This window comes from Hylobates moloch, unplaced genomic scaffold, assembly GCF_009828535.3.
Source record: "Hylobates moloch isolate HMO894 unplaced genomic scaffold, HMol_V3 SCAFFOLD_14, whole genome shotgun sequence".
In the NCBI taxonomy this organism is placed as follows: domain Eukaryota; kingdom Metazoa; phylum Chordata; class Mammalia; order Primates; family Hylobatidae; genus Hylobates; species Hylobates moloch.
Window position 1 is genome coordinate 27,826,011 of NW_026652289.1, and position 13,238 is coordinate 27,839,248.

At 42.1% G+C, this 13,238-nt stretch overlaps 1 long non-coding RNA gene and 1 pseudogene across 1 annotated transcript; one reads left to right on the forward strand and one right to left on the reverse strand.

The window, feature by feature from the left end:
- Window positions 1-4,977: 4,977 nt before the first annotated feature.
- On the forward strand, window positions 4,978-5,402 carry LOC131381146 (uncharacterized). The gene is made up of 2 exons (XR_009209637.1): window positions 4,978-5,109; window positions 5,205-5,402. It is a non-coding gene; the product is annotated as an uncharacterized LOC131381146 (long non-coding RNA).
- A 4,487-nt stretch (window positions 5,403-9,889) lies between these two features.
- On the reverse strand, window positions 9,890-9,990 carry LOC116482668 (U6 spliceosomal RNA; annotated as a pseudogene).
- Window positions 9,991-13,238: the final 3,248 nt, after the last annotated feature.

Genomic DNA, 13,238 nt, shown 5'->3' on the forward strand with positions numbered 1-13,238 from the left:
CTCAGCCAGCATCTCATATAACAACCATGCTGCCTATCCACTTTTGTTTGTTTTCCCAGACAAAAATGATTGCAACACATTTCAGAGCCAATGCAAAAACTCTGCCTTTGTAATATACTGACTTGCTGTCAATAATTAGATGTTCTAAATTGCTACACTAGACAATGAGGTCCAACTTAAAAAAGATACAAAAACCCAGTTAAAAGCTCAATTGGCCGAGAGGTTATTTCTGCAAAATGATCACCAGTGGTTTTTTTTTTTTTTTTTTTTTGGGGGGGGGGGCGTGTGGAGTAGATGAAATGTGTCCAGAGAAGAAAAAAAATCATACTTCTGTAAATACTTTTTTAACTTCCTGTTGCCAGGCAGCTCTGGTTTAGTGAGACATACATTAGGTTAAGTTTCAAAACACTTGGATACTAACTGTGCTACTTTGGAGCAAGTCATTTAATCTCCCTGAGGCCCAGATCATTCATCTATAAAGTGAGGATAGTAATACTTCGACTGACCACCTCACAGTATGATTAAATATCCAATGATATATTGTACATGAAAGCATTTATCAACTGCAAGGCATGATACTAATGCGAGGACTGTAGAGTTGCCTTTGTTTTCCTCAGAGCAGATTTAATTCTGGCGTGCTGGAGAGAAGTAGGAGAGGTTCAGCTCCAGCTCTATCTCATTTCCCCACGTCTGAGAGGCTGGAAGAGAAAGGAGTGGCTCTTGAGTTGGCAACTCCCATTTCTCCATCAGTAGAAAGGAAAAACTGGTTTTCAGGTTTCCTCCTACCCCATGAAGTAAGAGTTCCTTTCTCTAAATGTTAAAGAAATTTATTAACTATCTAGATTTTCCTTGACTTTTGCTTCTTTATCTAGGCTATGTTGTTCAATATGATAGCCGCTAGTGATTTGTGGTTACTGAACTCAAGAAATATGGTTAATCGGCCGGGCGCGGTGGCTCACGCCTGTAATCCCAGCACTTCGGGAGGCCGAGGTGGGCGGATGACGAGGTCAGGCGATCGAGACCATCCTGGAGTCTTATAAAAGGCAGAAGATGGACCGGGGGGGTACTGGGCGACCGAGATGGCCACTGTACTCCAGTACGGGGTGACACAGAGAATGGGTGAACCGAAAAAAAAAAGAAATATGGTTAATCAAAATTGAGATGTGCTGTTAGTGAAGAATACATGCCAGGTTTTGAAGATAATAGTCTAAAAATACCTGAAAGAATGTAAAATATCTCAGTAATGTTTTTTACGTTGATTTCACATTGTAAAGGTAATATTTTAGATATATTAGATTGTACAAGATACGTTGTTAAAAATAAATTTTATCTGTTTCTTTTGACTTTTTCAAATGTAGCTACTATAGTTTAAAATTTTATATTTTATATCACTTTATTTGTCTTTTTTTTTTTCCAAGATAGAGTCTTGCTCTATTGCCCAGGCTGGAGTGCAGTGGTGTGATCTCGGCTCACTGCAACCTCTGTCTCCCAGGATCAAGCGATTCTCCTGCCTCAGCCTCCTGAGTAGCTGGGATTACAAGTGTGTCCCACCATGCCTGGCTAATTTTTTGTATTTTTAGTAAAGACGGGGTTTCACCATGTTGGCCAAGCTGGTCTCAACTCCTGACCTCAGGTGATCCACCTGCCTTGGCCTCCCAAAGTGCTGGGATTATAGGCATGAGCCACCGCACCCAGCCTCACTTTATATTTCTATTGGATTTGGACAATCAGAGAGGAAGGAAAAACCTGAGTCCTCTGTAGCCTTATTTCATGGCTCTTTCTTTACATTTTTCAGTCTCTCTCCACCCTCATGCATTCCAGGTATTGGGAGGTCAATTCTTTTGAGACAAACATCACATCAAGAAACCAAAGAAAGATCAATAGGAAGACCATTTAATCATATTTCTAGCCTATGGCACCAAATAGACAGTCAGCATTCATTCAGTCAATCAATCATGCATTTAATTAAAATGAAGAATACAGAAATTTGGCAATCTCATGTCTTGAAAAAACAGATACACTAGGAATGAGTAATTTCTCTTTTCATTCTTACAAGTTCTGAAAAGGAAGAGATACTATGATTAGGCTATGAACTATACTGTGTATAGTCACTTATTAAAATCTTATTTTATATAATGGCTATCTGTAGGCATTAAAAAAAAACTCCCTTCTAAAGGTCTAGATATCTTGAGGTCAATAAATGTGCTTTGTATCCAATAAGTACTGAGTAAATGTTGTTGAATATAATGAATAAAATAAATGATATAATCAGTCTATCACTTTATCTTTCTAACCAAAATTAAAATTTGAAGCTAAAATGTTGTATGGTTGATGTGATGATGATATAGGCATTAAAACATGAGTTGTGCCTTAAGGTATGCTTTGCTTTCATCTGATAAAACAATCTTATTTAAAATTTTTTTTTAATAATAGAGACAGGGTCTCAATATGTTGCCCAGGCTGGTTTTGAATTCCTGGGCTCAAGCAATCCTCCTGCCTCAGACTCCAAAAGTGCTGGATTACAGGTGTGAGCCCCCACACCCAGCCAAAAAATCTTATTTTTAAGTAACTTCAAAAAGTAACCCATTTGAGAGTGAATAAATTCTTCCCAGATTAAATCCTGGCTGATGAAGAACACTTATTCCTAAAATAAAATCCCCATCCGTTTTTGTCATCTCAGCAACTAACTAAAAATTGTCCCAGGAACAAACTGATTCACCCTATATGAAATAACAGAATAACAGAGAAGAACAATCATCCCATTAACCTGGTAGATCTGGAATGAAATGCAGCTGGAGGATGGAGCAGATTGGAGGTGGGAACAGTGAACACTCAGCAGGCTGCCAGCCCCGAACACCCCTGGAGTCGCAACAGCCTCAATCCATCTGGAAGGGACGGCTTGGGGGAAGGGCTGAGCATGGCTGCAGGGATCAAAGCTAAGCAGGGGAAAACAGCTAGAACACTGTCTGCTCTTTGAGCAAAGATAATAGAGTCCTCTCTGTGGTGAAGAGAATGAACACACAGGGAGATTTAAAAACACAACAAACCCGGAGCCGATCAGATTCCTTTATTCCATACCTCAAACTCATCAGGCTTGTCCTCAATTCAGAATCTCTCTATATTGAATTACAGGGTTAGAAAAATAAAGGGCATCCCATTGAGTGCTTTTCAAACAGTGGGTTGCCACTCCTTAGTGTGAGAGAATCAGTTCAGTAGGTGGAGGTTTGCATTTAGAAACTGAAATAAATTAGAATGGAAAATAGAAGGAATTGCATGGAAAAGGGATAAATATTGTTTCATGAATTTTTTGGTGTGTATGTGTTTGGTACATGTAAAATACATCTTACTGTAGGCATTAGCCAAACTGTGAAACTGAAAACCAGTCAACTCTATCTCCCTCCCGTATTATTATGGGTTACTAAAATCAGTTCTTCAGGCCTTCAGGAATAGGCTTTTTATAACCTCCACAGCTAATTCTCTGTCGAGGTATTCCTCCTGCATTCTAGAAACATAGACAATGTCACAGACTCAGTGCAAACCCTCCTGAAAAATAGCTCCAGGATCAGGCATTGCATTATGAGGAAGCTAATACTGTTTGTCAGAATCTGAGGGCAGCCTCCCTTTAAAGACCCTAATTAAGGAGAGGGAATGAAGAAAAAATGGTAATAGCATGCCTCAAATGTGAGGCTGCCTCTTGGCCACTATTCATTAGAAAGCCCACAAACTGTGGGCTCTATTTAAGGAACGTCTGGGATGGTTTTGGGCGGGGGAAGCAAAACAGGCCCAGTCAAATACTTCCCCCTTTATTCTCAACTCTGTTGTCAGCTTACTTTTCTCACCTTGATTTCTTGAAATTTTAGTCAAATTCATTGACAATTTGCCTTATGATTTACAACGTAGATGAGAGTGAATAGAGAAGCGACCTGACGGAGAAGAGAGCAGGACTATTTAAAAGATTCTGGCAAGAGGTGAGAACATTCCTCGATCCACTATAGAGAACCACCAGTGATTAAACAAACACACTGACTTCCATTTCTAGGTCTCAAGGAATTAAGCATAATATTCAAAGTTGACTAGATAAAGGAAAGATTTATTATTATTATTATTTTGAGACGGAGTTTCACCCTTGTCATCCAGGGTGGAGTGCAGTGGCCGGATCTCGGCTCACTGCAACCTTCGCCTGCCGAGTTCAAGTGATTCTTCTGCCTCAGCCTCCCGGGTAGCTGGGATTCCAGGTGCCCGCCACCACACCAGGCTAATTTTTGTTTCTGTAGTGGAGAAGGGGTTTCCCCATGTTGGCCAGGCTGGTCTTGAACTCCTGACCTCAGGTGATCCACCCGTCTCGGCCCCCCAAAGTGCTGGGATTACAGTCGTGAGCCACCGCGCCCGGTCAAGGAAAGATTATTAATGACAGACTTCATTGCGTTCTGCAAAGCAGAAAGGCAAGGGAAGAATTGGGGGATGGAGGGAGGAATTCCCTAAAAGAAGTCCTAGTGAAGTTGTATAACAAGAAAAAGGCAGATGTCTTCCTATCCAGACACAAAAGAAAGTTCTTAAGGTTTTACAATGGTATGGCCAATAACACAACCTTTTAAAGAGGAGCAAACTTCCTTATCGCCCCAAGAAATCAAAGTAAACCTTGTGAAACCCAAGTGTAGGAAATCCCGCTGCTCAGATAAAGTATTCAGTGTAACACTGAAACAGCACTATTGCTTTCAGGCAGCCTGGCTTAACCTTGAGTAAAGCCTTTCCTGGGAGTTCAGCTCAGTGAAACAGACATTCTGTCAACTGTATCAGAGACAAGGATTTTCGCTGTAATTATGGTCTGCTAATCTGGTGTAGCTTTAGTTAAACAAACAGAATCAGCACATTATCATTAGGGAGGCAACACCGTTTTCTCTCCCTTCCCCACAGCATTGCTCTAGGAGAGAGACGACTATTGAAAAGTTTGGCTGCTCTTACCAGTTTTACTTCTATCTAATCTTTTAGGAGCTCAGTTTCTCCAAATGAAGAAATGTGTGACACCCTCCCATCTCACAGGATTGCCGGAAAAACACACAAAAAAGGCAGTGTTTAAACATGTCGTAACTGGGCACTGAATTGTTCCTGGTGAGTCTGTACTGTTCTGCTCTTTCTCTCCCACCATCTCTGGGAAACTGGACGAAATGGGTCTCACTGTCTACTCTTTTGTCCTTTCTTCCTAGGCCCTTCTCTCCTCTGGTTAACCCGGTCTGAAGACTTGGAGACATCTGTCATATTTTAGATGCAGAGGAGTATTCCAGCTTAAATGGTTGCTTTCAGAGTACTAATTCTTGGCCTCCCTCCCCTGCCACAGAAAAGAACCTCTTATGGTGGGAAATTCAGTTTGCTGAAAGCTGGATATTAAACATAATTTTGAGATATTGCTCAGCTAATATTTCCTTCGAATTATGCCATAACAGCAAAACTTGCCTCATTTATGAGCCCTTTAATATGAAATTGTTACCCTCCTTCCCTGCCTTCCTTTCTCTTTTTCTTTCCTCTCCTCCCTCTTTCCCTCCCTCCCTCCCTGCCTCCCTCCCTCCCTCCCTTCCTTCCTTCCTTCCTTCCTTCCTTCCTTCCTTCCTTCCTTCCTAATATTTCTGCATGTCCACCATATGCTAGGCTATCTCTAGCACAATCTCTCCTCCAGACACTTACTTTAGTGGGAAATGTAAATTAAAAAATTGAAAACATATGTTATTATAAGTGTCAAAAGACAAAATTACAACAAATGTAGTTATAGATCAAAGATGGGCGTTTATTTGGGATTTATAAATCAGGACAGCCTTCATTCCACAAAATGTACTGAAAGCTCTCACGAGCAACTGCTGAACAGTGGGTTTTGTAAGGTGGCAACAAGGAAACAGAACAACAGAAGAAAAAAAAGCTTGACTGGTGAACATTAGGTTACTTCAGTTTACTTTTTTATATGAGTTTAAGGAAACGGAAGTGTCTTATTATAGATGACTCAGACTGGAATCTCCAGTTTTCAGGAAAAACTGATCTGTTTCGAGATCTATTGACTTCCTTAAAGTTTCATTTTGATGACATGGCATTTAGCACAAGTGACTCCATTCTGCTTTGGTCTGGTCCCTTGGGGCCTAGTGCAGAAGCTCAGTCCAGAACAATAGTGTTCCAAAATGCTGTTTAACGTAAGAGATGTTTGAAAGAGGTACTTCTGGCCAGGGCTTGGTGGGCCAGAAAATACTTTTTGGTGAGATCTGAATGGAATCTTCAAGGGTTTGTGGGCATAAAGTGCAGGCGAAGGGATACTGTAGACAGAGGATGGCAGAAGGAGGAATGGGATGAGAAAAAAGATGATTTTCCAGAGACTATGTGTGATGTGACTGAGTAGGAAGGGATGGGCTGAAGAGGCAAGTAGAGTCATTCTACTGTTTTGTGATTTTGCTTTTTATTCTAAAGATAAATGATTTTTTTCCCACATAATTTTAGCAGCAGACATTTTTCCCAGATTAAATTTTATATGGGATTCTGGCCAGGCATGGTGGTTTATGCCTGTAATCCCAGCACTTTGGGAGGCCGAGGTGGGCAGATCACCTGAGGCCAGGAGTTCAAGACCAGCCTGGCCAACATGGTGAAACCCTGTCTCTACTAACAATACAAAAAACTTAGCCGGGTGTGGTGGTACGCATCTGTAATCCCAGCTACTTGGGAGGCTGAGGCATGAGAATCACTTGAACCTGGGAGGTGGAGGTTGCAGTGAGCAGAGATTGTGCCATTGAACTCCAGCCTGGGCAACAAGAGTGAAACTCCATCTCAAAAAAAAAAGAAAAAAATTTATACGGCATTCCAACATTAAAAGATTTTCTTTTCTTTTCTTTTTTTTTCCTGAGACAAAGTCTCTCTCTGTCGCCCAGGCTGGAGGGCAGTGGCGCGATCTCGGCTAACTGCAAGCTCTGCCTCCCGGGTTCACACCATTCTCCTGCCTCAGCCTCCCGAGTAGCTGGGACTACAGGCGCCCACCACCATGCCCAGCTAATTTTTTTTGTATTTTTAGTAGAGACGGGGTTTCACTATGTTAGCCAGGATGGTCGTGATCTCCTGACCTCATGATCCGCCTACCTCGGCCTCCCGAAGTGCTGGGATTACAGGCGTAAGCCACCGTGCCTGGCCAAAAGACATTCTTTTTAATCTAGAAATTAGGTTTAGACTAAAAGGAAATTTAATTAGGATAAATTTATTTTATAAATTAAAACAATGAACATTATGATGTTTGTTTGAATGCAAATTCTATGTAGAGATTATGGATGGCAATAGTATCTTATACTAGCCTCAGCATTGCAATTCTTTTACATCTGAGTTTTGTTTCTTGTACAGTGGCAAGATAATTTTTACACAGATATATAGTTGCAAATGGTAACAACTTTAACATGAATTACCTAGAAACTCAGGGTACTGTTCCATGGAAAGAGATAGCAGAGAAAGCTTTGTCCTCAGTTCTATACAAAAACGAAATTCCAATTTGGGTGACTAGGAGGATAATGGTATTGGCAACTAGAACGATTCCTCTCTAAAGAGAGAGAAAATTCCAAGAGAAAAAACATGAGTTCGATTTTGGGCATTTTGTGTTTAAGGTGCTTTATTTAGACATATAGGAAGCTTCCTATAACCATGGAAATAATTGGTTCACTAAAAACCAAAGATGAACTATTGTTCTTTTAGGATTGTATAACCTCATGTAACCTTTTCCTCTGACCTCCAACTGTGGCCTACTTTTGATGAAATTTTAGTGGTTCATTTCAGAACCTCATCACTCTTGGAAATTCATGCAGCCACTTAGCCTGAAATTCAGAATTCTGCTGTTTCATGATTTCAGATTTCTTGACTCGGCTACAGAGGCATCCAGGACAATGTCATTTTTTGTGTTTAGCAAAACTGAAACAACTCACAGACTCTTGTGTTCTTTTTGATTACTACACATATCTAAGCTAGGTCATGCTAGCATTCTTCTCTCTCAGTCAAGCTGAATTAAAATGTATTTTAATGAATGGCATGTTATAGAGCAAAATGTTCGTGTTGTTTCCCTAGCAGTATAGCACCATGATCATTCATTTATTCATTTACTTAATTATTCATCCTGTAGAAACATGCTATATCCTTCCTTGATGAGGGTAAGTGACTATTAGTTTGCTAGGACTGCTGTAATAAAGTATCACAGATTGGGTGTCTTAAATAACAGAAATGTATTCCTCGCAGTTCTGGAGGCTGAAGGTCCAAGACTGAAGTGCCGGCAGGTTGGTTTCTTCTGAGGCCTCTTTCCTTGGCTTGCTTGCTGCCTCTTCACATGGTCTTTTCTCTATGCAGGCATCCTGGGGTCTCTTAGTGTGTGCAAATTTCCTTTTCTTATAAGGACACCAGTCAGACTGAATTAGGGCCCACCTTAATGGCCTCATTTTAACTTAATTACCTCTTTCATGACCTTACCTCCAATGACAGTCACATTTTAAGGTACTTGGGGTTAGGGCTTCAACATATGAATTTGGGGCGGGGGATAGGGGATGGGGGAAAGGAGGCACAATTTAGCTCATAACAATGATTAAATATTTTGCTTTGGCTCTTACAAAAAAGGCAATTCTAACCTCAGTAGATTTAAGCTTTCTTCATAGCATCATGACGTCTTCCATTTTCATTTGTATTTGTATTTCCCTCCCTCCCTCTCTTCCTCCCTTCCTCCCTCCCTTCCTCCCTTCCTCCCTGTCTCCCTGCCTCCCTCCCTTCCTCCCTTCCTCCCTCCCTCCCTTCTTCCCTCCCTCCCTCCCTCCCTTCCTCCCTTCCTCCCTCCCTTCCTCCCTTCCTCCCTCCCTCCCTTCTTCTTCTTCTTCTCTTCCTTCTTCTTTTCTTTCCCCTTCTCCTTCCTTCTTCTTCTTCTTCTATGGCATGCGAGGTAGTGCGATTGTAGCTCACTGCAGCCTTGAACTTCCGAGCTCAAGCAATCCTCTGCCTCAGCCTCCCTCGTAGCTGGGACTACAGGCCTGTGCCACCATGCCCAGCTGATTTTCTTTCCTCTCTCTCTCTCTCCTTCCTTCCTTTCTGTCTTTCTTTTCTTTCTTTCTTTCTTTCTTTCTTTCTTTCTTTCTTTCTTTCTTTTCTCTTTCTTTCTTTCTCTTTCTTTCTCTTTCTTTTTCTTTCTTTCGTTCTTTCCTTCTTTCTGTCTTTTTCTTTCTTTTTTGTGGAGACAGGGGTCTTGCCATCTTGCCCAGGCTGGTCACAAACTCTTGGGCTCAAGCGATACTCCTGCCTTGACCTCCCAAAGCACTGGGATTATAGGTGTGAGCCACCTGCAGCCGGCCTCATTTGCATGTTGATAAAACTCAGAATTAACCTTTCCCTCCCCTGTTGGATAAAGGAAGGTAAACCTTTTCAGTGAGGAGTCATCAATAATGCAATATTTTTCAGCCTTTTTACTACCCCAACACATAGGAGGCAAGTCACACACCCACAATAAATGAAGGGCTCACTAAGAGCTTGAGCTGTGGATTCCTACAGATTTGAATGCAAACCTTCCCTTTACACCTTACTCCAAAGCTGTGTGACTTTGTCCAATGTCTTAACCTCTGCAAAAATGCAGTCCATGCTACTTTATTTTATTTTTTAATTTTTGTGAGTAAATAGTAAGTGTACATATTTATGGGGTTCATGAGATGTTTTGATACAGGCATGCAGTGTGTAATAATCACATCATGGAATACGGGGCCTCCATTCCCTCCAGCATTTATCCCTTGTGTTACAAACAGACTAATTATACTCTTTTAGTGATTTTTTAAATGTACAATTAAATTATTATTGACTATATTCACCCTGCTGTGCTGTCAAACACTGGATCTTATTCATTCTTTCTAACTATGTTAAAAGTATGGAACACATCACAAATTTGTGTATCATCCTTGCACAGGAGCCATGCTAATCTCTGCACTGTTCCAATTTCCATACATGTGTGCCTTGCTACATTAGTAGAGAGATCCCTACAATACTGTGGCTTAAAAAGAGAGATGTTAAAATTAGCCAGGCATGGTGGCGGTGCCTGTAATCCCAGCTACTCAGGAGGCTGAGGCAGAGAATTGCTTGAACCGGGAGGCGGAGGTTGTAGTGAGCCGAGATCCTGCCACTGCACTCCACTGCACTCCAGCCTGGGTGACAGAACGAGACTCTGTCTCAAAAAAAAAAAAAAAAAAAAGGAAGAGAGACGTTTGTTTTTCTTTCCAGAGATAGTCCTCAGTGAAGCAGAACAGGGTAGGGTAGGACGGACAGCTCAGCCCATCCTCAAAATATGGCTTCTATCGCTGGATCTGTGTGGGCTGCTCTAGCTCCTGCCATTACATCTGCATCCCAGACAGCAGGAATGGTCAAAGGAACAAGAAACTATACCCTTATTTCTTTTAAAGGCAAGGCTTGTTAAATAAAAGCACTTATATCCCATTGGCAAAAAGTTACATGGTCTCATCTGGTTGCAGAGATGCTGGGAAAATATAATCTATAACTCAATTGTCCTGGGCACAGCTAAAACCTGGGTGTTTCAATATTTTTCAATTTTATTTTATTTTATTTTGAGATGGAGTTTCACTCTGTCACCCAGGCTGGGTGCAGTGGTGCAATTGCCGCTCACTGCAACCTCCACCTCCTGGGTTAAAGCAATTCTCCTGCCTCAGCCTCCTGAGTAGCTGGGATTACAGGAGCCCACCACCACGCCCAGCTAATTTTTGTATTTTTAGTAGACATGGGGTTTCACCATGTTGGCCAGACTGGTCTCGAACTCCTGACCTCAGGTGATCTGCCTGCCTTGGCCTCCCAAAGTGCTAGGATTACAAGAGCCAGCCACCGCGTGGGGCCGGAGATTTCATTATTAAAGAAAGAGGAGACTGACTAATATTGTTGTATATCTTAGCTTGGGTTCCTGCAAAGTAGAGTCTAAGGCAAGGGACTTGGATGCAGGTAGTCTATCTGCATTTACCTATTGACTGATGACATTGACTCCAGGAAGCAGAAGTGAGGTATGAGAAGAGAGAGACAAGGAAGTGAGAAAGCCTATAAAGTGCGTGCTAGTCAGCTGGAAACCATTATGGAAAAATGAGGCCCACTTACAGTCGGGATCAGCTGTGGAATTTCATAGACTGTGCTTCAGCATTGCTGCACTGAAGGACAAGGAGGCTGGGGCATTAATCTGCTGACTTCCATCCACCGTTACTTACTAACTCTCCTGCACTTCCAGGCTGTGCCCCTACTTGGGTGTCCCCGAGGGACACCACAGCACCCACTGAAGGTGAGGCATTTGCAGCATGCATGCCACTGTTCACATTAGTGGCACTGTCAGGTGGGCCCAAGGGATGGGGCACAGGGCATCTTAGGCAGGTGCTTCTGGGTAGAACTAACCCTCTCATTTTCTGTCCACACCCTACGTGAGCATAACGGAGCGTGTGTCCCAGAGTTGGGTGGGGACTGGGAGAATGTTTTTAAAGCACCTGAAGCAGATACTGGCAGGTAGTATGTGCCCAGTAATGTTAGTTCTCTTTCCTTCCACTTCCCCTTTGTCACCTTAACACACCACCTTAACATCTTAACAATTAAGTTTATCCTATTAACATAAAACATCCTCATTAAGTTCTTCAGCCTTTCTACAGATTTAATAAGTTTTCACACTAGGGGAAAATATCTGTATGTTATAGTTTTTATTTTATTTATTTATTTATTTTTTTGAGACGGAGTCTCCCTCTGTTGCCCAGGCTGGAGTGCAGTGGCACGATCTCTGCTCACTGCAACCACCACCTCTCGGGTTCAAGCGATTCTCCTGCCTCAGCCTCCTAATGGCTGGGACTACAGGCACGTGCCACCACGCCCAGCTAATTTTTTGTATTTTTATTAAAGACAGGGTATTCCCCATGTTAGCCAGGATGGTCTTGATCTCCTGATCTTGTAATCTGCCCGTCTCGGCCTCCCAAAGTGCTGGGATTACAGGCTTGAGCCACCACGCCCAGCCAATTTTTAAATTTAATATGAAATACTTATTTCAGATTTTGTGGCCAACTAATGGCTGCACTAGACATATGCAAAGGTAAAGTGTGTAATAGGATTACCAGAATGAAAGTCCGTATCCATAATGAGAAGACGATCTTATGTGCCTCTATTATACCCATAACTGAGAAATTTAACAATTAAAAACAATGTGCCAGGGCTTCACGAAGTCTCTGTAGGTGCATAGGTGCTGGCATAAGAGGTGGCCCCCAAGTCACATTCATTCATAAATTCTCCAAGCACGCCTATAAGAGAAAGACGCTGTTCTAGAGGTTGTGATTAAGATATGGTCCCTGCAAATGTCTATTTGATAGTCTGTAGGAATGGGGGAATGATTCACCACAGGAGGATAACTACAAGTGCTTATAAGTCTTTATGCCACTGAAAGGTTTGGATAGAAGTGGAGAGTTGGGCTCAGGTGGAGAATGAAAGAAAGAATTGAATTATATATAATGATTGTGTTTATCAGCTAAACAAAGTGTTCACACAGTCTTCAAGTATCTTCTTACAGGTGAATTATTTTAAATTTTATTTTAAAGCGTCATCATACATATAGCCAAGAGTGGTGGCTCACACCTGAAATCCCAGCACTTTGGGAGGTTGAGATGGACAGATTACTCGAGTCCAGGAGTTCAAGACCAGCCTGGGCAATATGGTGAAGCCCTGTCTCTACAAAAAAATACAAAAATTATCCAGGCATGGTGGTATGGGCCTGTGATCTCAGCTACTCAGGAGGCTGAAGTCGGGGGTATTGCTTAAGCCAGGGAGGCAGAGGTTGCAATGAACTATGATCACGCCACTGCACTTCACTGCACTGCACTGCACTCCAGCCTGGGCAACAGAGTGATACTCTGTCTTAAAAAAAAAAAAAAAAAGAAAAAGAAAAAGAAAAATCATCAAACTGTAAAATTAACTTATCAGCCAGGTGTGGTGGCTTATGCCTATAATCTCAGCACTTTGGGAGGCTGAGGCAGGCAGATCGCCTGAGGTCAGGAGTTCAGAACAGCCTGGCCAACATGGCGAAACCCTGTCTGTACTAAAAATACAAAAATTAGCCAGGTATCATAGGCCTGTGGTCCCAGCTACTCAGGAGGCTGAGGTTGGGGGTGGATTGCTTGATCCAGGGAGGCAGAGGTTGCAGTAAAGTGTGATCGCACCAATACACTTCGTTGCGCTCCACTGCACTCCAC